Genomic DNA, 24635 nt, shown 5'->3' on the forward strand with positions numbered 1-24635 from the left:
CTGCACCACAGCCCTGGAGCACCTGGCACCCGCAGTGCCTCCCAGACTGGCCCAGCGGCAGCTGTGGTTGGCAAGCTTCTGAAGCCCCTGAAACTTCCATAGTAGCCGGGCTGCTCCAGACATGGAGTGCAGAGCCTAGTGCTGCCCATCTGGGCTGGGGCTGCACAGAGTAGGCAGGGAGGCTGCACTGCTCACAGCTGCCTCCCAAACCTGGTGGGGGCAGGAATTTCTGTCTTTGTATGCCAACACTGTCGGCAGCGCCTGCGGGCAGTCGCTACTCACCGTCACACCACCAACACTGCCAGCAGCATCTGAGGATGGTCTGTGATCCCCGCTTACCAATGCTGCGCTCCCACCGCTCCTGCCACCACCGCCATGCTCCCGCCACCTCTGTGCCCCCCCAGCTGCTGGGGGCCCGTGTCGTTCATGGCTGTTCACATAAATGACAGTGAGAGATGGTTTTTCACTTTAAGGTGTGATTGCTCTGCTAAGCCGAACACCACTAAGCTGAAAACATTTCAACTTGCAATGTAAAGTATAGCAAGGTCCCACAAGTGGCACACAGTGGGGACCCGGGGGAGCACGTGCCCCCCGTGAGATTGGCCCTTGCTGGCCAGGGAGTGGGGGATGATGGCCAGGGCCCCACCCTGAGAATGTGGGGGTGCCAAGAGAAGTGCCAGTGGCACTTCTGGTTGGTGATCAGCCACTAATGTACCCCCAGAATCAGGAGGTACCAGTTGCCCATGCAAGGCCCTAAGGGTCTTTCTTCACAAAGCATTTCAATAGCTGAAGGGTTAAGCCTCCCACCCAGAAGGGTGGTTGGAATAATAGTTCAGCTGTGAGCAAAATAAAAATTAATGGATGGCATGGTACCAGAAATGCAAGAGGGGAGTGAAGAGCACCAGGATTCCAGTGAGCCAGGGCAGAATGGGAAGACAGATGGAAAAGACTTGATGCTCATGGACCATTTCTTCAAGATCCCAGCACCGAGCTCATTGCTGTTCCAGCACATCTGCCTGTGTCCAAACCTGTTCATCTCCAGATTGTGATCATAAACTGCAAACACTGCAGTCTCTGGGGCTGCATGTTAATGGACAGTTCCAGGAACCAGAGTGAGCAGGTACCTCCCAGTTCCTGTGCAACTCTGCAGAAGGCATGCCAGGGAAAAACAAAACAAGAGACACCGCAAACAGCTGATACCACTATCTCTGAGGCTGCTTGCAGGTTTTTATTACATTTACCTGACTTTGGTTTTTTGGTTTTATTTACATTACTTTGAGTTACCAGCTTTGAATATTTTGCACAAACTCCAATAATAAACACCAGTATCCAGGTTGTAGCCATACTGGTGTAGAGGAAAAAGCAAAATGAGCCTATGAGCCCTGATTACTTTTTAATAACACTCTCTCTCTCTCTTATATTTGCACTGGTCTACCACTTTAAAAATGACTTTAAATAGTCAACAGGCAGTTGCTCTGCTTGTACTGTTCTATTGTTTACCTCATTATATTGGTCTCTAACAAACTTTTACTTTACCTTTAATAATGTTCCCAAAGCAGAAAGGTTCTATTAAACTTGCAGAACATATAAATAATTCAAACCAAAAGTACATGAAACTCCTGACACAAAACTTATAAATGCACATTTAAAATCAAATTGATAAATAGTCTCCTTATCTCAAAAATCAAAAACAAAAGCCTACAGCTAACACAGACCTAAAATTCATATACAAGAACAAGTTATTCCCAATATAACAGGAAGCCCCCTACACACTATAAAAACAAAGCAACAAGTCATTGTAAAAATAAAAATAATAGCTCATAGCTGGCAGATCCCTATAATTTAGACAGTAGAGGTAACATCACAGAATTATTATAGCAGCCCCACCTAAACAAAACAACATGCAAAGTAAAAAAAAAATTCAGCAGCCTGCTCCCTGTCCCCTCCTGTCAAATCTAATCAGGCAAGTGTGACATGCTTTTCCAGTCAATTACTCATTGACATCACTCTGTGTGGCACATATGGTATCTTTTATATCCTGTGTGCCTATTCTAGTATTGATGGGCAAACTTTCAGGTTCCTGAACTGGGCTAACAAGCTATTAGTATTCTGTGTTCATTTGATACATAAATACTTATTTCAGCTCAGCAGACATTGTTCATATGCTTCACAGTCAGATGGAAGGCATACGCCATACTCACATGCAAACAGTTCTAAGCATGTACTTGAATTTGCTTTTCCAAGCCCTGTTGGTTTAATGAGCAAGGCCAAATAGGGTATGTGGTGTCTCCCAAAATAGTAGAGAATCCCAGAAACCTATTGATCACAATATTATTAACAAGGCACAAAGTTCCTGCTTGTTCTTTTGGGTAAATACCAGATCTAATCCATATCCTGGCAAAATTATGGCCATCATGTCTGCCCTAATTGTCTTGAATGCATCATACTCATCCTCTTAGATAACGAAGCTTCCCCATTTCTAAAAGGCCCAAAAGGCCATCAAGAGTCACTTGGGAGCACCTGCCACCCATCATGAACAGCTAGCTTGAAATCAAGAACACCTCATTTAATTAATCCATGGTTTGATCCTTCAGCGATCACACAGAAGTTAGAAGTGTCTAGAGCCTGAAGACCCTCAGCTAAATGAGATGGTGAGCTAAAATAACTTCCATACTATGTAGGGGCTGTGAAAGAAAGAAAAGTTAGCTCACAGAACACCACAACTGAACTCCTAAAAAGGGTCTTGTCTGTGTGGTGTTGAGAAATCTGGGGTATGTTTCCACAAACCTAATGCCAGGCATATCTGGAGTGACCATAAGGATACAGTTATGGAGGGTGTAGGACACATATGGCACTATGTGTGGACAACTTGAGATAGGCTAGTTTGGCGAAAACTTGCACAGAAATGAATATACACTGTAGTACAGATATCCTCAGAAAGGAAGGATAGCTTTGTGGCTAAGTAGCAGAGGGAGGAAATAATATGACCTTCCACTAAGCTCCTCAGACTCTTGGAAGGACTCCACAAGGTTTTGTGGGGTGGGGATATCTCTTTCACTGTGAGAGGTGCTGAGAAGAGACAGAGAGAGAGAGAGCAAGCAAGCAAGCTGAAGAAGAAAAATGCAGAGATTAGAGAGAAATCAGCTACCTAAATTTGAGAGGTTGCCTTGGCTCTTTTTAATTTAATATAATGTGTGGTGAGGCAAAGGCTGCTATTAAGGGATGCTTGAGTATTTTATACTTCCTGGCCCTCTGACTTGGAAATGTTGATGGAACAACTGACAAAACTGAGCATTTTCATATTAAAATATTATGACAGAACAAAAAGATCACATAATTAATTCTTCCGGGAATAGAGGAAATGCCAAAACGTTTTGCCTTTCCTCCATGAATAGTTGCTTGGCTAGTTTATATTCAGGTCAGAGCAATGGCCAAGGTTTCCAGCTAAGCATCTGGCTGGCAGCCTCAATGTCAATTATATTATAGTAAGCTTCATCTCTCGTTTCTATAAGAGAAAAACTTGTTCCACAGCTTCAGCCCAAACTAAGGATCAAAGTCACAGTGTCTCATTATGCTTACAATTACCGACAATCTAGTTATCCATGAATCTCCAGTTGTCCTCACTCAAAACAACTTTCACAAAGATTTTAGACTGCCATTTTTTAAAAATGCTTATAAAAATATAGTGAACAGCTACCATTTCACTAAATATATATACTGATTCCTAGAGAAAACTAGCATCACCATCCTTGATTTTTTATAAATAAAACCTTGAGCAAGTAGTATTTTATTAGAGTATTATAGAAAAAGAAAAAACTTCTTAAATGTACAGTATTTTAATGAATATATTGATTTATTATATTGATATTTTCAATCTTAAGTCAATAATACTGTTTTGTTCCATCCAACAATGTTCTTAGACACTCAGATACTGTGGTAATGGGGTCCATATAAACAAAAAGAGAGAAACAGATTTTACTTTCTTTGATTATTCGTTCCGTTTCTGCCTAATAATGTTCATCTGTATATAAAAAATAAAGCAGAAAGACATGTGGCTTCTTCTCACTACCAAGAAGACTCTGAAAGGCCATCGAAGTTCAGTAACTCCTACTGAGGTGTCAGCAATAAAGAAACAAGCCCAGCACATAAGACTTTACAAAAATCAGTCTCAAAAAAGAAACTGTGAAAATCAAAGGAAGACACTGACTGCAACCTGTCTTCACTTATTCCCCCTCTGCCTCATTTCCTCTCTGTTAACTAATGAGTGTTAGTATTTGTAGGCCCATGACAGTGAGTCCTTAGGAGCAGTTGAGTGAGGAGGTGAGAGTGTGTGGTAGACTGGAAATGGGACTACACTGAATGCATCATAGCTGGCATGGAATGAGGCCTGACACTGGTAATAGGAACAGGACAAAAAGGAGGCCTTAAGGCTGGTGATGTTGTTGAAACAAAGGCAGCTAGAGGAAATATAATAAGAAACAAAATCACAAATGTGATCTGGAGCTGCAGCAGAACTGGGCAGGATTGTAAAGGAAGAGCAAGAAGTTCGAATTGGGACAGGAAGTGATGTCAGAATGGGAAGTGACGTTATCTCATTGGACAAGAAAATTTTACTGGCTGCTTTTTAAATGGATAAGAGAGAAGGCCAAACTGAATGATACTGAATCATAAAGCCAGAGTGGAAGAGCTGCAGTAGTTAAGACGAAGTGGCCAACATGTGGACACATGATTTATCCATGAGGAGAGAAAGGAAGGGTCAGATTTCTGTAATGTGGAGAAGGGAGCAACAAACATTGGTAAAAGTTTGGGTGGGCTGGGGCAAAGTGAGGAAAGAATATGTAGATATATCTGTGCTGAAGTTTATGTAGATATATGCTGTGCTGTATGGTTTGAAGAAACCTGAACTAACTTTAGACTAAATGGCTTAGGTGCTGATAGCAGTCTCTTCAGCAGCTCTGTTCAGATTAGTTCACTGTAACTACAATATAGACATACCCTAAAATGACTCCAAGATGGGAGGATGATGGGCAGGATGTGAAGACAGAAGGGGCAGTGGAAAAAAGTAGCAGCTCTGTTAGAGCTAATAGTTATGTGGTAGCAGATCATCTAGGACAGGGGTGGGCAAAATACAGGCCATGGGCTGGATCTGGGCATGTGGCAGGGACTATGTTTCCCAGCAGCCCCTGCAGTGGTGGCTCCTTCCAGCTGCTGCAGCTTGGTGTCTCTGCCACTGTTGGACCTGGCCCTGCTGCCTATTCACCCCAGCCCATCCACCCCACACCCACCACCTGGGGTGCTGGATGGAGCAGACAGTAGGCTTGCCAACCTTCCTGGATTGGCTGAGAGTCTACAGGAATTGGCAGCGATCTCCTGGTGACTACAGGCAACCCCTGCTTAATGCAGTTTCATTTAGCACTGTTTCGCTATAGCCGCTCATTTAAAATTAGTACCTGATTTCACTTAGCGCTGAGCCAGTTTCGCTATAGTGCTCAGCAAAGGACCAGTGGTGGCGAGGAGTGGTGAGTGGCAGCAAGTAGGTGGGTGGGAATGAGCATGGAGTCTGCACTGGTGCTGCAGGGCCAGGGCTGGCAGGGGCCCAGGGCGGAGCAGCAGGAGTGAGGGCCCAGGCTGGCACACAGTGCCAGAGCAGCTGGTGGACAGGGGGGTGGGGAGAAGCAGCAGCAGCGAGAAGCAGCGAGGAGGATGGGGACAGGTGTGAGTGCGGGGCCTCTGCCAGTGCCCAGAGCCAGGGCTGGCAGGGGCCCAGGGTGGAGCGGCAGAAGCGCAGGGCTGGCACGTGTGGGCTGGCATGTGTGGCTGGAGAGGCCAACAGGCAGGCAGAGGGGTGGGAAGAGGCAGCAAAAATGGAGGTAACTAATTATTTCGGTTTACCTGAATTCCTATGGGGAAATGGGTTTTGCTTAGTGTGGTTCTGCTTAACGCTTGGTTTTTCTGGAACCAATTAAGAGTGTTAAGTGGGGGATGCCTGTACTGGAAGCAACCCAGGAGACTGATATTATAAATGAGTTGAACAGTACAATTAATGACATTACGTCATGCTGGAAAAATAATCTCCCAGAACAGCTTCTGTCAGAGTTGGCAACCCTAGCAGGCAGGTGGGCAGGGTCTCCATAGAGAAAGGCCGGGACCCCTGCAGGCAAGGTGTGCTCGGCCAGGCAGTGGGATGGGGCTGTGGGTGAGCAGGGAGTAGTGTCCAAGAGTGGGAAGGGAGGGCAGAAGTCAGGATCATGAGGTTGTGACAATACGGGGCTGAAACACCGCTGTACCCTGGGCCTGGGTCCTGTGCTGTCACTGCCCCATGGTTCTGTGAAGTGGGCTAGCCATGGGTGTCTGGTGCCTCTTGAGTCAGGGGAGGCATGTGCCCCTTCAGGCACCAGTGAGCAACCGGGGGATCCTGCTGGCCAGGGGGGTGGACCAGGGCATGGAGAGCCGGAGTCATCCTGGACGAAGACCCCAGACACCCCGGCACGGTGAGACACCTGCCCTCTGTCGTGTCCATAGGGCCCTACCGTGGATATGTGACTTATCATGGCCAGCTGAAACTGTGTAGCAGGTGCGGCTTGGCAGAACACCTGGCGGCCTTCTGTAGCCTGACAGTTTGCTATAGGTGTGGCGGCAGGGGGCACCGGGCACAAGCCTGTAAAGAGGAGCTGAAATGTACTGTTTGTGGAGGTGAGGGGCACTTGCAGCGCCAGTGCCCCCTGTCCTACGCGAACAAAGCCCGAGAGTCACACGCAGCAGAGGAGAGGGATAAAGAAAAACCAGAGGAGGCGGAGTCCACCAACCTGGATGTAGACACCTTCCTAGTGGAGGAAACACCGGAAGCAGAACAGAGACACGATGTGATCGAGGCGGCTGACCAGCTTTTGGAGTCAGGAGGAGAGGAACACATGGAGGAGGCGCAGAGTGAGGCAGCGGGAGAAGGGGCACACGAATCGGACTCGGCAACCATGGACTTGGACCTGTCTGGGGAGAAGGGGAAAGAACCCTCCCCTGTAAAAAGAAAGAAGAAGCGGAGGGTTAAACCTATGAAAAAGAGAATAGAGGAGGAAAGGGGAATGGTCCAGGAGACAGAAGGGACTGCACAGGAAAGAGACAAGGGGAAGAGCGGGGAGCTGCTGGTGGAGGGACGAGAGGTTGAGGAGTCTGGGAGAGTGGACGTTTGTGGCTATCTCAGCCCGACTGCGATCAAACATCTGGCTAGGGCCACGGGGATGCGGAAAGTGGGGGAAGACAGCTCAGATCCCAGTAGCGGAACGGATGTTTAACGAAGTAGGCTTTTGTCTGGAAAATAGCCATGATGGCGTTGACTATAGCATCCTTAAATGTAAGAAGTATATATGGGAGACAGAGATGGGAGTCAATGTAGACCACCTTACAAGGTCTGGACGCGCAGGTGTTGGGTCTACAGGAGTGCGGGATCCCCTGGGGGAGAAATTATGGCTATCTGGAGAAGCGCTGGGAGGTGGGACCGTCGTGGTGGGGGGCTCAAACGAAAATCGAGCAGCAATGTGTTTAATAGTGCCTGTTTTCCTTTTTTTCCCCTCTGATAAAATGGATAAGGGGCTCCAAGAGTGGGTGAGGGAACTTGGAATTATATAAGAAGCAAGTTAAATGATTTCTAAATGGGGTTTTCAGTAAGTCACAAGTGCTATTGTTTCTTCTGTGAACGTTAGGAAACTTTGTGAAAGTGAGTTTGTATTAACTTTGTGAAACCTCAGGTGTGTTTCGTTTCTTTGTTGTTTTTCTTAATGTGTTTGATAGTGTCAGTTTTTGTAATAAAAGGTTTTTAAAAAAAACAAAAAAAACAAAAAAAAACCCCAAAAAAAGGGTCTCCCGGCAGCCGATTCCATAAAAGCAGCTTTAAAAGCAGCTCACCATAAAAGCAGCTGCTTCTGGAGCTCTGTGGCCACTTCCAGAAGAGACATGGCCAGTTTTGCTGGTGGCCCCACTCCCCAGCTGGTGCTCGCAGAAGGGGCACTTGTGTTCCTGCCTGCCCCTTTGCCTGCTGGCTACACAGGGAGCATGGCCTGACAGCGGGTGCTCTGGCGCTCTCAGGGGGTGCATATGTACCCCATGCACCCCCTATGTGTCGCCCCTGGGGCTACCCTTGGTGCATGCTGCCTGCTCCAGTTGAGCAGAGAGGCATGGTCTAGCACCCCCCAGCTTCTGGCCTGGACCGCTGCAGGCACATGCATGGCTGCACTTCTGGAATCAAAAGTGGATGACTGTTCACTTGCTTATCAGTTTAATCTACATAGCGTAGACCAGGGGCAGGCAATTATTTTGGGCAGAGGGCCACTTACTGAGTTTTGGCAAGCCATTGAGGGCTGCATGACAGGCACCCAGGGGAAGATTAATATTTTTTTTCTAGATTTTTTTATGGGCTCCGTGGGCTGGATAAAATGGCCTGGTGGGCTGCATCCAGCCTGCGGGCCGCATTTTGCCCACCCCGGCTTAGACTAACCTGCAAAGATGAATTGATTGAGCCTTGGGTTTTTTGACAGTCTGTACTTAACCTGGGTAGCAACAGTGTGAAGCATGTTAGCTTCTCTTTCCTTCCTCAAAGCAAGTGACAGTTAGTGCAGAGTAAAACTCCTTGTCCCAGAAATAAAGAAATTGATAATATTTTAAACTTGGATATGTTTTACAGACATTGTTCCAAATACATTCTTGGCAAACGTGAGTAATGTTTCCTTTATTAAAGTGAACTCCCTGTGCTAGCTCTGTTCAGTCCAAAAATGAGATGTTTTGTACCAAATTTTGATCTCATTTACTCCAGTATAAACCAAATTATACCACTGACTTTAGTATGGTTAGTTCAGAATTTTCGTGATGAAAGCAGAATTTAGTTTACAGGGTTTGCATACAGAACATTCCCCGATCCCTGCACTGAACCAAATGACTTCCCTGCACTCGTCGCACTGCACCACTCTCTCCAGCACTGCACTTGTTTAATATGTGCCAACTGTCCACAGAACACATAGAGGAGAGGGGAGAAATATAATCGTGCATTTCAAAGGCATTGGAAAAGGTAAGGATTTCTGTGGTCTGTTTCAGCTGCATTCTCTTCTAATGTTATTTTCTGAATCTTGTTTTCATTGTTCATATTTGACCGTGTGCAAAGTATATACCATAAAAGGCTCAATTTGCTTTCAACAGTCTTATAAGCACACATTTTTTTCTAAATAATTTTTCTATTAACATTTTTTTCTAAGTAAGTTTTCCCACTTGTTAATAAACAAGTGTTTTTTCTTGCTGTCCGTCCTCCTCCTTCTTCCTGCTTTCTTAGTGTACCCCTCATTATATTGCAGCAAATTAATTAGGATGACACAACTTTGCCATTTTTGCAAAAAAAAAAGAACCTAGTAACAGAGCAGATGAAAGCTGGCATAGAGAACTGATTCTTTCAAGGGCATTTGAGGGGATTGTGTACAGGGGGAGAGTAGCTTGGTAAACAGCTCAGACTAAATTCTGCTTTATGTCCTTTCCTTTATTTTTAACTAAATTTGGCCTGAGGGACACACACACAATGAAATACTGGGTATACGAAGACCAAAGCAATAATGCTCTGCAGGAAACTTTTAGTCCATATTTCAAACTATTGTATAATCAATTAACCTTCACAACAATTTATGAGATAGGAAAATATATGTTAATTTTACAGATAAGAAAGCTGAAGCACATATATTAAACACCTTGTCTAAGGTCATACAGCGTACCTGTTGCAGAACTGAAATTAGAATCCAGGAGTTCAGGCTTGAATTGCTAGACCACGATCTCACAGGTACACAGACACTTTTTCTGAACTGCATAAATTATACTAATATATAATCTCACCTATGACTGTATACGAGCTCTGAGATTGACCCAGTGTAAATGTTTGGGGGTCTGACAGTAACTTCTTTGTTTATTTTAAACAAAGCAATGAGCTGGCCACAGGTAGACATCAAAATTTAAAAAATTAGCTGCAATTCAAGGGTTTTGGCAAGCCTGATTCAAAGCAGAAAATGCCAAATTCTGTATCTTCAGCTCAAGGTTCTTTCAGTAAATCTGATATCTTTTATTAGACCAACTCAAATAGCTGGAAAATTCTTCTTAGCTAAGAAGATTTTTTTTCAACTATTTGAGTTGGTCTAATAAAAGATATTAGATTTACCCAAAGAGCCTTGTCTGCCTATGTCCTTAGATCAACATGGCTACAACCTACCCCCCTGTATCTTCAACTCCACCTTTGATAAACGTATGTTTAAACAAGTGCCCTCCAGGATTGTTTGAGCACCTGAGGTGAACCAAAGCATAGTATGTCAGCTGTGGATGAAGTGGAAGAAATTGCTGCAGATTTGTTTCCTTTTCGGGGAAATATTAATTAAGAGAGACTTCTTAATGGTGTGCAAAGTGCCAATGAAAACAACCTTCAAGTGAACAGAAATAAATGCTGAATCAGGCTCTATGAAATTAGATATTGTAGAAACAATAAAAGAGGTGTGTGACCAGATCAAACAAGATGAAGACAACTGGAAAGATCAAGCCAAAGAGGCATTATAGAGATTCATGGGTGTGTCAATATATATGTAAGAAAATTCATCTCTAATTAAGTTCTCTTCTCAGAATGCTATTTGAGGACAGTTCAGAACAACAGTAAAAAGAACATCAAGAGAAACACTAAGAGGAATTTAAAAGAATGTCACCACAGCACCAGTTCTGAATTATAATGAGATTTACAAAGGGTCTAACATCTAAGTAAATGCAATTCACATAAATTGGAGGCCCTGCTTCTACATGACTACCTAATAATATATTCTTCTTCCAGTGGGGACGCATAGGGGGTGCACGTGCACCCTCTGGGAGCGCTGGTGCACCCCAACTGGCCATGCTCACTGCTCAGGCAATGGACAGGGGAGGCGGGCAGGAGCGCCGGTGTCCCCCCTGTGAGCACTGGCCAGGGGGTGGGGTGGGACCCCCCCACTCATCAGTGAGATTGGCCATGGGGGGTGCCCCCCCCGGCCTGGTCACTAACTGGTCGCTGGGGGGGCACATGCCCCCCTTGAATAAGGTGGCTCCAGTTGCTCCTGGCTTCTTCTGTATTGAACGAAACATAATCGTTACTGATCATGATGTGTAGAAAATTGACAAGGTAGAAACAGAGCATAAATAATTTATAAAACCCTCCAGAAACTATTGGGTAAAGTAGAGCCCAAACTTCAGACAATACTCATAAAAAACAAGAAGAATCTGCTTCTTGTGGTTGTGATTTCAGGACTGCCTAAAACTAGTGAAAGTAAGGCACCACAGAAAGTGGGGTTTGAAGTAAATACCACACTAATATTAGCCACTTATGGAATAACACTTGATGAGCTCAGATAAAGGCACTGATATAACTCACAACAGAAAATATAGGATCTCTCTGGAACTATGAACTTCAGATATTCGTATAAGATACTATCTGATAGGCCTGTGCGAAGTGACTAGTATTTGCTTTGGATTCAGATTTGGCCCATTTGGGGGACAGTGATTTGATTTAGTGATTCGAATCACTGTCCTAAATCAATTTGGCTGAATCTGATTCAGATATTTGGGTGCTGCTGAATTGGCCAGATCTCTGAATTGGACAGGCCCTATCCCCTGCTTGTTCTCCCAGCTCCCTCCCCCTGGCTGCCCCGCCTGGCCCCAGCTCCCAGCTCTTAAAAAAAAAATGCCCCAGACTCACCGGCTCCTGCCAGGCAGGGGACAATCTCCTCTGTACCCCACTGCCCCATGCTCCTGGGGGAGCTCTGCCATGAGCCTCCAGAAGCCCCAGTGGCCACTGCAGCAGCTGGTGAGTGGAGGCTTTTTTTTTTTAAGACCTGGGAACTGGGGCCAGGTGGGACAGCCATGGTGGGGCTGGGAAAGTGGGTGGGTATTGGGGGTGCTCAGGGGAGCTGGGGGAGGAGAAAGGGGATGGGGCCTGGTGAGTGTCTCCTCATAGTTCATTCCCCCCTCCTTCAGCCCCCTCCCCTGCCCTCTACTTACCAGGATGGCATCTGGGTCCGGCTCCCTGCAGTAGTGAGGGGGACTGCCTGAATCTCCGAAGCTCTCCAAATCTTTTCTGAATCAATTTGGACCTTCTTATGGTCTCCTGATTCGATTCAGATTAGGAAATTTGGCCACCGAGTTGGGCTGAATCTCCTCTGAATTGAATCAGCGCCTAAAGCTTCACACAGCTGTACTGTCTGACATGAGCCATGCCAGGAAATGTGGCTCTAATGGCCCCTAGCATTTCCAGACTTCCAGGTACCTAGACTAAAATGGTCTGAGAACTTCTGTTTGTATGACCTTCCACAGATTTGGCACTAACAAGGCCTTCTGGTAATTTTTTGGCAAATCTTTAGCTCTTTATTTCTCCAAAGGGATTTACATGTGTAATTACTGAAATTCATAATCAAGAAGTTGATTCCTGAGAGGTGCTGGAGCATATCCTGCAAGGGTCCTGATATGTTTATCTGCAGTGGAAATGGTCAACACCATGACAAGAGCAGAAGCATAACAAGCCATTTTTGTGACCTGGGCAGAGGCAGTGGCCTCGGCAGTGACAGTAGATGGGGTGGCAATACTAACAGCCACTAATTTTGCACCCCTTGTAAGTTGGTATCCAAGGCAGGTCTCCCACCCTGTTATGCTACTGGACAAAAGAAAGTTGGTGGGAACTGAGTTATCCTGCATAACTGACCAGGAGACATTCATCTCCCTGTGTCCCAGCTATAAAAAACAAATGGCTTATTTCCATTCCAAAATCCTGACAATAATACTCAATTGTTCAAAACTGTCCTTTGGCCATTAATATCTCAAATACTTTTGCAAGGCATGAAGTGAAAAGGTAATGACTTGTTTAAGTGGCAAAACATTCCATGCCTTACTCAAGCCACCGTAGTGCTGTGTTTCCGTGTATTTTGGGAAAAAGAAAAATCAAAATAAATAGATTTTGTATTTATTCCAAGAGATGTTAGTTTAAGCAGCAGGGATATGAACAAACATGGATGAAATTTAAATAGAGCCGTTTGCATCAGTTCTTAGGATGATTAACAGTTATTTTATGTGAAGAAATGAATAGGGACAATGGCTAGTGCCTAGAAGCCAAGTATGAGTCATACTGCAAAAAAAAATAAATGGCATACGTGGGACTAGCTATGGCTTAATTCCCTCCTAAAGGCAAACTCATTTAGACAGACAAACAACAAAAAATGTAGCTTAACACATATTCTGGAGCTTGTTGGGGGGTGGTGTTAATCCCAACTGTAGGTTAGAGTAACCTCTGGACTGCTCTAATTCACACAGTAGCTGCAACAACTCTAAATGTTCCTCTGGCAGCTGGGAATACTGGGGTATGAAAATGCCCTGGCCATACCCACTCTCTTCTTAACATGTCTCGATGTGCTGCTTGTACAGAACTCCTTTGTGGGTGATGCAGGGCTATCTATATTGGCTCTCATTGGTAAATTAAAGACTCTACCTGTGCCAGGGAGATTTCCCAAGTTGCTGTTAGGCGATTTTGTAAAGATATTTTTGTGATAACAGAGCCAGTATCAAGGGGCCACCACATACCCACAAGTTTACTTATAAGCAAATATCCAATAAGGCCCCCACAACTAAATCTGTGAAAAATCAAAGAGTGAATTCTGGCATATTTGTGCCATTCTGACAATCAGACAAGACCTTGAAGCTACATTCACATATTCTCAAAGGGGCAGAATTGAGCTCAAATTACTGTATGAAATTATTAAACCATGCACAGTGGGAAGAGAGAAGTTCAGACAGTCTTATCAAAAGGCTCTATTCACCCCTTGGCTATTTCTGTGGCAGCTACCCCAGGAGGCTTCTCCTTGCTTCCCCCATGTGGCACACTATCCTAAGCCAGAACTTCTGAAGTGATTTTTACATGGTTGCTCATGCCCTTCCATCTCTCAGAGCCATGGCCCCTGGGAATTACTCATGGATAGCATCTGCAATGCCTCCTAAACATGTTGGAGGGGCAGATTCTATTCCAGCCAAATGACAGGCAAGACAGCTGGGGACCATTCTTAAAAGGAGTGTGTACCTGAACAGCAATCTCCCGACAGTCTGACAAGCTAGGAGAGGAGAGATCAATCAGCCTGAGGATTTGCCACTCTCCAACAGTAATGAGGAGGCAGCAGTCCCTCACCAATATTACACTCTGATGACATGCAGAAGCTGCCTACAGAACTGGTGGCAGAAGGGGCCCTCCCAGCAGGGTCCTTTTCAAACTCCTGTAGGATAAGGCCACTCCATGTCAAGGACACAAGGGAAAGCCTCCTTAAGTCTGTGTATTTTTCTTGGTAATTTAAAAAAAATGCCAGGTGGAGGCTTGTCCTCTTTTTCTTTTGCTGACAACGTGCAATGAACTATTATGCATCTGTCTACACTGCTATTTTGGTTGACCCTATGGCTGTCTTTTAGTTTGTAACTGCTAACCATTCTCACAGAAGACCCCTAAATGTGACTGCTGATAGCAGTCTATCCTGATTCCCAAAGCTTTACTAAACTTGAGTTCCTCAGCTCTGCATCCTAGTCCATGCCTCTAGAATAGTGGTTCTCAACCTTTTTTGGACAAGGACCCATTTGTAAACATTGATGGCTAGTCCCAACCCAGTGCCCCTCACTCCTGAGCCCCTGCCCCCTGCCCTGAGGCTCCAGCCCCCAAGTATGCGGGGTAGGCAGTAGGTATGTGGTGTTGGAGGGGTGGTGTAGGGAATGGGGGGGCCCAAGCAGCCCCTTGAAAGCTAGAATTCTGACAGCCTGCAAGCGAAAAGCCTTAGTGTCCCACGTTTTTCTCCTCTAACGGAGAATCATTGTTTTAAGTTTGTTGATCCATTTTTAACTTTTGTTCACAACCATTCTTGCAGACCACTTTTTGGGTCATGACCCACAGATTGAGAAATGCTGCAGAAGGCTACAAACAGGGGAAGTCCATCTGCAACAATCCCCAAACTCCCTCTTTCTGACTTCTACTCTTCTGCAGCTTAATTCCTGCCTCCACTGCCTATAATTAGAGTCAATACAGAAGGAGAGATAAGTAGCCTAAAGACTGTTTCCTAGAAGGGCTCTGTTCAAATAACTGGGAGAACAACAGACAGCAACTGCAAGGTAAAATGCAGATGCAGAGAAGTGGCTCAGGGCAGTTGAGCCAATTTATGATTGGTCTTAAATATTAATGTAAATATACCCAGTAGCACTGGAGTTGTAGTAATATTGCCTTCAGGAAGGAGAAAGAGGGGAACTAAGAGAAATAAGGCTTCTTATTTTGGGAGGTAGCAACCTCATTTATATGAGCTACATCACAGCCAGGCATCTCAGAGACTGCTTCTTTATAGCCTCCTATGGTCTGTTGTGCTCAGCAAGTATATTTAAACTGACAGTCCCCATGGAAACCTTTGATGGTGTTGTCAGCAAAGTATTATCTATTAAAGGTCTGCAGCTCTGGAAATTGCTCCTGCTGGAAATCCACTGGAACCCAAGCCTTGCAATCTGTCACTGGATATGTAAGACACACCTGTTTTTTTCAGGCTGGAACCCACATGGTAAACAGTTTTTGCAAGGACAGTTATTAATCTACAGGCCTAGAAATAATCTCTTTTCTTGTTTTGATAGGAGAGTGTTATACTGTATTATTCCTGGTTCTGTCATTTGTTTGCTCAGTGTCCTTGGCCAAGTCACTTATCTCATTGTGTTTCAGTTGCTCCATTTGTAAAAAGGACATGATGACACATCCCCTGATTAGTGCATTGCTATCAGATCTACAGAACTACAAGTGCTAAGTAATCAAAGTTGCAAAGTACACATGGATCAGGCAACTGTAACAGGCATCTAATAAAACAACAATACAAGAAATAATAAAATTATCAGATAACAATGTGACTGAAGGGGCTACATCACTGACCCCATTCCCTACTTCGAACACTCCACTCATGGTGACTTAAAATCACAGAATGAGGGTTAGCTGCCCTCACCCACATGGCCTGGTGCCTCAGTCTTCTGTGATACCTTCAGAACAGTGTAAGACTGACTGTCAGATTCTCCCCAGGATACACAGGCAGTGTATCTGTTCTACAACCCAACTTTTATACAGTTTTTCCAAAGAAGAAACTGCATGTTTTGGGTGAAGTCTTGATTAGAAATTGCTGTCCTCCTCCAAAAATGGAATGCAAGCTAAGCTTGTACCTGCCATTGAATTGGCTGCCAGCTGGCACAGATGAAGGAAAACACGAAGGAAGCAAAAAATCTTTTTTTCCTATTTCCAGGTTCAGATCCTGGCAGAATTTAGATAAAAGGATGAATCAAATTTACAAGACCATCTGACACAGTAGCCTGTTGCCTACAAAAGCTTATGCCTCTTTAAATGAGTTAATCTCCAATCTCTTCTTTTCTGTATTACTTCAGACCAGAATATAGCTAATTACGCTCAAGATCCTATTCTGAGACCTGCATGGTAAGATGTCTTATTTCTCAGCTCCCCCTGCTGGCCTGCAAATAAGGAAAATTTGACTGCTCTGGACAAAGGAAACAGAACTCCTAGTAACTTGGATACCTGGACAAAGGTATCTATTTGACTAGAACTATATAGACTATTTCATTGGGTATCTTTTGTTTAACATCATTAGCATTAACTAATATGTATTTGTTTATTTTATTCAGTGATCAAAGAGAAGAGAGTCAGTTTACCAAATATTAAACTACACGTATCAAGTGACAAAACATCTAGCTTCCGCGACCAGTCCAAAGACATACCGCATTATAGATACGAGTAAACATTTCAGTGTTCCATTACAATGACACAAAACCCCAAGAATCTAAAGGGGACATGAGAGTGGTGCTGTTTAATATATATGTTTTGGGGGATCTTCTGAGAGTCTTTATGCCTTATATCGGTTGTCCAGCTAACTGTCTGCAGTTAGTTAACATGTGGCCCCCAGGCTCCCACCTGGTTGTTGCTACCTTTATTGCTCCAACTGCAGCAGCAGCCAAGGGCTGGGGCAATGCAGTGTAGCCCATGTTGCTGGGGGAACTGCTCTGCAGTATGGTGCAGCACAGCAGGAAAGCCCAGGGTCTGGCAGGTGAAAGTGAGGCTGGGCACCACATGAAAGGGTGACTACGCACATGCATATGATGGGAGGGGCGGGGGAAGTGCCCACCATGTAGCATGCATCCAGGGAGCCTGTGACCCCCACAGCATGCAGCTCCTGCTGGTATGGCCCATGGGGTACATGGCCCCTGACTGCTTAGAAGCTGGACTGCTGTGCTTTATAGGAATAAAAGCTTGGGAGGAATTGTATTTTTAAGAAGTTTTTGCAAGCGCCAGATAGAGCTGGTTGTTGTGTTGTACAGAGGCTCGTATTACACAATACTGGTGAGTTAGACACTGAATCAGTAGACATCTGCTGGACACTTTGGCTCTTAGTGATCACTGATTAACATGAAGTTCAGTAAAATTAACTTTACCACAAGTAAAATACCATATTTCCTTGCATATATTACAACCTAGAATATAATATAATATGTACCTTGTTCTTGAAAGGCAGAATGAAGAAAAAAAGATCTTTTCTTCTTTTAAGTAACTGAGTAGCAGCAGCTAGAAAGCCAAGCCTGCTCATTGTTCTGTTGTAGATAGCTTCAGCTTTACTTTTTGTTTCACCTAGTAAGTGGCAGAACCTGCTCTTACTGTATTTCTTACATATACTGCACATTCCAACTTCTATCAGCTGTTTTTTTGGGAAAAGATGTGTGTATATGTGAGAAAATATGGTAATCTAAGAACATATTCTTAGTGGGGAAATGAAGCAGTTAAAAACCCAGAGGTATTAAAACTAATGCTGTCAATTAATTATAGTTAACGTATACAAAAACAAAAACAAATGAACACGTTATTTTTTTTAATCATGCACATTGTTTTGACCAGTAAAATGGACCAGCTCTGGATCAACCAGGAGCTGTATGCACAGGCCTGACCCCGGCCCACCCCAGGTTCACCCGCCTGTGCTGAGCGGTTGCCAGGCAGAAAGTGCTGCTCACCACAGGAGACAAGTGGCCCCTCTCCTCACCGCTTTCAGGCCCTTCTTACTGCAGCTTCCCAGGGTCTGTGTCCAGGGTGCCCTGCAGCTCCTCTCCACCTGTCACTGCTTCCTCTGGGCCCCCCAGTGGGGTAGCAGTAGCAGTGCAGAGGAGCCACAGGGCAGCCCGGGCGCAGGCTCCAAGCGGCTACAGCAAGAACAGTCCAGCATTGGTGAGGGGGAAGGCCACTTTTCCTCTGCGCTTAGCAGAAGCTTCTGCCTGGCTGCTGCCACTGCTCAGCATGGACTCTGGCCTGCACTGTTCAACATCTTCATCAGGAAGGCCAACCGTACCTTGTCATGCATCCACAGATGCATCTCAAGCAGGTCCAAGGAGGTGATCCTCCCCCTCTATGCAGCACTGGTGAGGCCGCAGCTGGAGTACTGCGTCCAGTTCTGGGCGCTGCACTTCAAGAGGGATGTCGACAGCATGGAGAGGGTCCAGAGGAGGGCCACTTGTATGATCAGGGAGCAGCAGGGCAGGCCCTACGAGGAAAGGCTACGAGACCTGAACCTGTTCAGCCTCCACAAGAGAAGGCTAATGGGGGATCTAGTGGCCTGTTACAAACTAGTCAGAGGAGACCAGCAGGCGTTGGGGGGGAGTCCCTGTTCCCCCTAGCACTACCAGGAGTGACTAGAAATAATGGTCACAAGCTGGCAGAGGGTAGATTCAGACTAGATATCAGGAGGTGCTACTTCACAGGCAGGGTGGCTAGGACCTGAAACCAACTTCCAAGAGAAGTGGTGCTGGCTCCTACCCTGGGGGTCTTTAAAAGGAGGCTGGATGATCACCTTGCTGGGGTTGTTTGACCCCAGCAACCTTTCCTGCCCATGGCAGGGGGTCGGACTCAATGATCTGCTTGGGTCCCTTCCAACCCTACCAACTATGATACTATGATATTATGGGCAGGTGAGTTTCAAGCAGGTGTGGGGTAGACCGGGGTTAGGGCTGTTTGCATGGGTTTCAACTAGTCTGCTCTGGCCAGGGTGAGTCTTGGGTGGGCCGGGATTGGGACTGTGCACTGTTGGTGGTGGCAGGGAGGAGTTGCAGGGCACATGGGCTCCGGGCTGTTGGGTGGTGGTTGGGGGTGGGGACTTTTGTTTTTAACTATGCAATTAAAATTGCGATTAATTGCAACTATTTTTTTAAAATCTCGCAATTAAGTGTGATTATTTTTTTAATCATTTGTCAGCCTTAACACTATAAAAATCTAGGGGACAATTGTAAAAGGTTTACATGATACTTCATTTTCTATTTGCAAGCAATGAATGCCAGCAAAAAGTAGGTTTGCTGCTGACAGGAGCTGGTTCTGAAGCTCCTGATGGAGGCTAAATATGGAACTAAAATAAAGGAATTTAAGGAGTATAGCATTCCATGTAAAAGATATGAAGTGATATATTCAAAAAGGAGGTGAAAACTAATAACAGTTTGTTACTTACAAACTGAAGAATCATTTTACAGCTTAGGGGTTAACTGAGGCCCTCTTAAAAGACCAGACTAACTAAGAAAAATCACTCATTGAGCCACTATTGGAAAACCCAGAGTTAAGCTTACATCTGACAAGCAAAAAAAAACAAACCGCAGTCTACAGTGAAGTTTATGGCAGGTGGATGGCTCTGACCTCATAGATGATAAAGAGGGAGGGACAGAGAAAGAGACAGAGAGAGAGAGCAAGATCTGTGAATGGGAAGCATGAAGAGTTAACGCTTCAGTCCACAAAAAGTAAACATAGAACTGCATATGCTATCACAGGCAAGACACTGCCTGGAATTTGGAAAAAAATGTACAAGACCTGAAGTGGATTTCATTTATTTGTAAGTGTTTGCCGGTACTAGTGGAACACTGACAACCTGGATAAAAAGCATAAAGAGATTAGCTTAGATCAGGCTTGTCCAACATACGGCCTGCAGGCCACCACGCGGCCCACCAAGCCGTTTTCTGTGTCCCGCAGTGCTGCGACAGGAACCCCTTGTCCCGCCCCCAGCCCCTCAGCAGCTTCCTAACGGCTGCTTAAGGGCTGAAGGGACAAGGTTCTCACATGCACTGCGTCAGCTTGACATTGCCGACGCAGCGCGGCTCCTCCCCTCCCCACTCATTTCAGTGTGTCCCTTCCCCGCCCCATCCCTCCCTTCCTCATTTGCACGCCGGCTCCTCCCCTCTCCCACATTGCAGGGTTTCTGTTCCTAGCCCCGTCCCTCCCTTCCTCATTTGCATGCTGGCCCCGCCCTGAGCTGGTCCCCGCCAGCGGCGTGGGCTGGAGCAGGTTGCAGTGCAGGGGGCGAGTGGGCGCAGGGGGCGCGGATGCCACCGCGGAGGGATGCTGTGGTTGGGCCCACAGGAGATGCTGCTGTTGCTGCTGCTGTGGCTGTTGGGGTGGAAAGCCGGCACCACTCCCACCTCCCCGCATCCCCTCAAGCCCACAGACATTGTGCTGGGGGTTGTGAGTCGTGGGCCCCAGGGAGGGAGGGACTGCTTGGGTTCAGGCTGCCCTAGGGGAGAGGGAGTAGGGGAAGCAGCGTAGGCGAGCTCCCCAGGGCAGGTGATTGTCTCTGATATGTCCTCCATCGGAGGTCTATATTGAGCTGATTCTTTTTGGTATTGGGTGGTGGAACCGGAGCGTGCTCCATCCACTCCATGCATTGACCTGGTATTGCATTGCTTCCAGGACCGGTGCAAAAAAACAGAAAAGTCCCTGCACATCCTGCACCCTCCTGTAGAGTCCCCACGTCCCCCTGGCTGCTGAGCCCAGGTGTGCAGATATGGGACATCCTTGTGGCTGCCCAGGTGGCAGGGAGGACACGGCGGGGTCAGGCAGCACCCCTTGACCCCTGCGCCCCCAGGCTGTGGCTGGACTGGACAGGTCGTGTGAGCACCTGCTCCTGCTGGCCCACTGGGTGAGAAAAAGTTCATGATCCGGTCCCACATTCAAAAAGGTTGGACACCCCTGGCTTAGATGGATACATAATAGTATAGGAATAGATAACACTTTCTCAAGATTCCAGGATGAAACGAAATAACAGATAAAGGTGTAAAATGCAAGTGTTGCATCCAGAAGAGTGTTAGTGTCTGGGCCAGTAGTGGTCATGATCACCATCCAATAGTGGCAGTCACTGTCATTCTTGCACTCCTTCATAGCAGGCCCCCAAGGCTGGTGTCCTGGTCACTCAACCCTATTACGCCACTGGTAACAGGTATTGAATTGGGCGCCTTGCCTAAGAAGGTGTCAGGCAGAAAAAAAGCAGCATGCTAAGACATCTGAACCCCAGAACGTGTACAAACAGAGCTAACGCACTTAGTCTTGCAACGGTGATGTGGATGGCTCACAGGAGATCCACAGTCAACGTGACAATGCAAGCACCTCAAAGACTAACTGAATGTTGTTAGTAGTTTATTTATTGTGTTTGAAACTCTGTATTATTCCAATGCTGTTTTCTAACTCTTAGTACCATTATATTTGGGTGGGAAGGGAAGATGTGGGGAACTGTGTTTCTGAGAGGTTCTTGCAAGAGCCAACAGGAACTAGTTGCTGTGTTTTGCAGAGGCATGTTACCCAGAGCAGATCAGCTACATCTCGCATACTGAATGAAACAGACTTCTGTCAGATTCCTTGGCTCTTAGTGATTACTAAATAACATATTGCTAAAGAGAACTGAATATGTTTCTAGGTCCTCAAAGTCTAAACTCCCTCCCACTCACCTTATTGTCTTAATTCAAAAGCAGGGCTTCTGTAGAGAGAACATCAATAGCCAGCTTATCAGCAGTCAGCTCATCCTCCTCCTAAATCAGGATGTACACAAATGAAACAAACAGAAAATCTGAAAAAAGTAGAAGATGATGGTATGAGTCTCAGAGGCCTCTCATGCACATTTACCACTTCAGCCTTCTCACTGTGAACTCAGGCCTGATTCACTGTCTAGTAGCTTGTACAGTCATTTGCCACTGTATAAATCAGCCACTTTGTGCAAGTACAAACATGATGTTACCAAATCTAAATGCTCAAAAATCATGAGATTTTAAAAAATTAATACATTTTGTATTAGTTTGATTTGTCTTCTAGTTTTTGCAACTTTAGGTCACAATTTCAAGCTTTTCTCTACAGCCATACCTTCCATGTTTTAATAAAAACTGAGATTCTCACTAATCATTTGACTCTAGGGACTCAAGAAAATAAATAGCAAAAGAGTTTGTAACATTGTAAATGACAATATAAGATTTAAGGAAATAAAGAATCAGGGTTCTTGATCCTATACTGACAATGGAACAAGTTCACAGAATTCACAGGTCTTTTCTACTATCACCTACTACAATCTTAACATTTGTAGGAAGCCTGGTTGTCTTCAGAGCATGACTACATGACAACCTGAAAATTGTTTAATACAAAAGAAGTTTTACTATGAACTTGGGTGGGTAGACAACAGGATGTACAGCTCACATTATGCAGAGCACTACTTCAGGCATATTCATCAAACACGCCATTGAAATCTGTTTTAATTCATATCTGGAAAAATGCATTCAAGTCATTCTCTCTAGTTTGCCCTATTTTGCTATTCCCATCCACACATTTTTACAGCTTTTAAAAATATCTTCTAATTAAGAACACTCTTCCTCCCGTTGGCTTTACCCCCAGCTTCATCATTCTAACATTAAAAATAGGTGGTGAACAATTTACAAACAAAAATAATTTAAGGCCCCAATCTTGTAAACACTTATGCATACTCAGCTTCACACATATAGGAATAGTCCTGTTGGGGTCTTTGTAGTCTTTGAAGTGTTTGTAGAACTGGGGCCTAAATGGTAATATCATGAAGAAGAAAAAGTCATGGCTAATTAAGCTATTAAATTCACCTGATCACTGTGACCAAATAAATGTTAAAATATGTCTCTATTACTGTTATAATTTCCTCCCTTTGTACTTGTTTGTGTTACTTACATTTTTGTTCAGGCTGCAAATGCTTTGAAGATGGGCAGCAGTGTTATTTGGGATCTCTAAAAGATCTAGCACTATGGGGTTCTGATGTGACTGAGACCGCTATTACCATAATATAAGTAAATGACAGTAACATACAAACTGTATGTTTTGGCTTGGATGTTATCATATTTTGTAACATACAGCATGCACCTGTTCCTCCAAATCAGCCCTGCAAATTGGCGTGCATATATTAAGTGGGGAAGATGATTTTCTGACCAGCACAGAAACACCCTGCTGATGACACTAAGATGTGGGGGGATGTGGGCACACTAGAAGGTAGCATCAGGCTACAATCAGACCTAGACAGGCTACAAGGGTGGGCGGATGTGAATAGGATGGGATTCAACACAGACAAGTGCAAGGTGATGCACCTGGGAAGGAACAACTGGCACCATACCTACAGGTTGGGGAACTCCCCTCTTGTCAGCATGGAGGCAGAAAAGGATCTTGGAGTCATCATCGACTCCAAGATGAACATGGGCCGGCAGTGTGGGGATGCAGTCAGGAAGGCCAACCGCACCTTGTCATGCATCCACAGATGCATCTCGAGCAGGTCCAAGGAGGTGATCCTCCCCCTCTATGCGGCACTGGTCAGGCCGCAGCTGGAGTACTGCATCCAGTTCTGGGTGCCGCACTTCAAGAGGGATGTCGACAGCATAGAGAGGGTCCAGAGGAGGCCACTTGTATGATCAGGGGGCAGCAGGGCAGGCCCTATGAGGAGAGGCTACGGGACCTGAACCTGTCCAGCCTCCAAAAGAGAAGGCTGAGGGGGGATCTACTGCCCTGTTATAAACTAGTCAGGGGGGATCAGCAGGCATTGGGGGAGTCCCCGTTCCCCCGAGCACCGCCAGGAGTGACCAGGAATAACAGTCACAAGCTGGCGGAGGGCAGGTTTAGGCTAGATATCAGGAGGCGCTACTTCACTGTCAGGGCGGCTAGGGTCTGGAACCAGCTTCCAAGAGAAGTGGTGCTGGCTCCTACCCTGGGGGGTTTTAAGAGGAGGTTAGATACACATCTCGCTGGGGTCATTTGACCCCAGTATTCTTTCCTGCCATGGCAGGGGGTCGGACGAGATGATCTACTCAGGTCCCTTCCGACCCTAGAAACTATGAAACCCTACACTGATCCTTGCTACACAGTGCAGCTCCTGTTGCATTACTATTCACTAATATTCCACCAATCAAGCTAACTTTTCTTAGGGCAATTTTGCTATCTGCTAGCTGCCCCTAGTTTCTCTCCTCCTATTTCACAGCCTTGGAGATTCTTTAACTCTTTTCAGAATTAAAGATCCATCCATGGGGGGGGGGCTTTTCTTCAGCAACAGCTAGGGTTTTAGATTGAGCAAAAAAGGGAGGGTGAGTCAGCTAAAGATTAGGCTGTGACATTTCTCTAGGCAGTCATAACTCTAGAAAAATATTTTTTCTAGTCATTCTTCACTTAAAAAATAAAGTGCATATTATATTCCAGGGTATGAGTATGCAAGAAAATGCAGTAGATATTTGATGTTTAATTTTACATAGCAATGAATTTTCTTATGCTGGTA

The 24635-nt window shown here is 45.4% G+C and overlaps 1 long non-coding RNA gene across 1 annotated transcript; it reads left to right on the forward strand.

The window, feature by feature from the left end:
* Positions 1 to 8926: 8926 nt before the first annotated feature.
* LOC149863699 (uncharacterized) lies at positions 8927 to 16931 on the forward strand. Its single transcript, XR_016442606.1, has 3 exons — positions 8927 to 9055; positions 16456 to 16613; positions 16711 to 16931. It is a non-coding gene; the product is annotated as an uncharacterized LOC149863699 (long non-coding RNA).
* The last annotated feature ends 7704 nt before the right edge of the window (positions 16932 to 24635 follow it).

The sequence above is a fragment of the Crocodylus siamensis genome, chromosome 5 (assembly GCF_052110815.1).
Source record: "Crocodylus siamensis isolate JL-2025a chromosome 5, ASM5211081v1, whole genome shotgun sequence".
Taxonomy (NCBI): domain Eukaryota; kingdom Metazoa; phylum Chordata; order Crocodylia; family Crocodylidae; genus Crocodylus; species Crocodylus siamensis.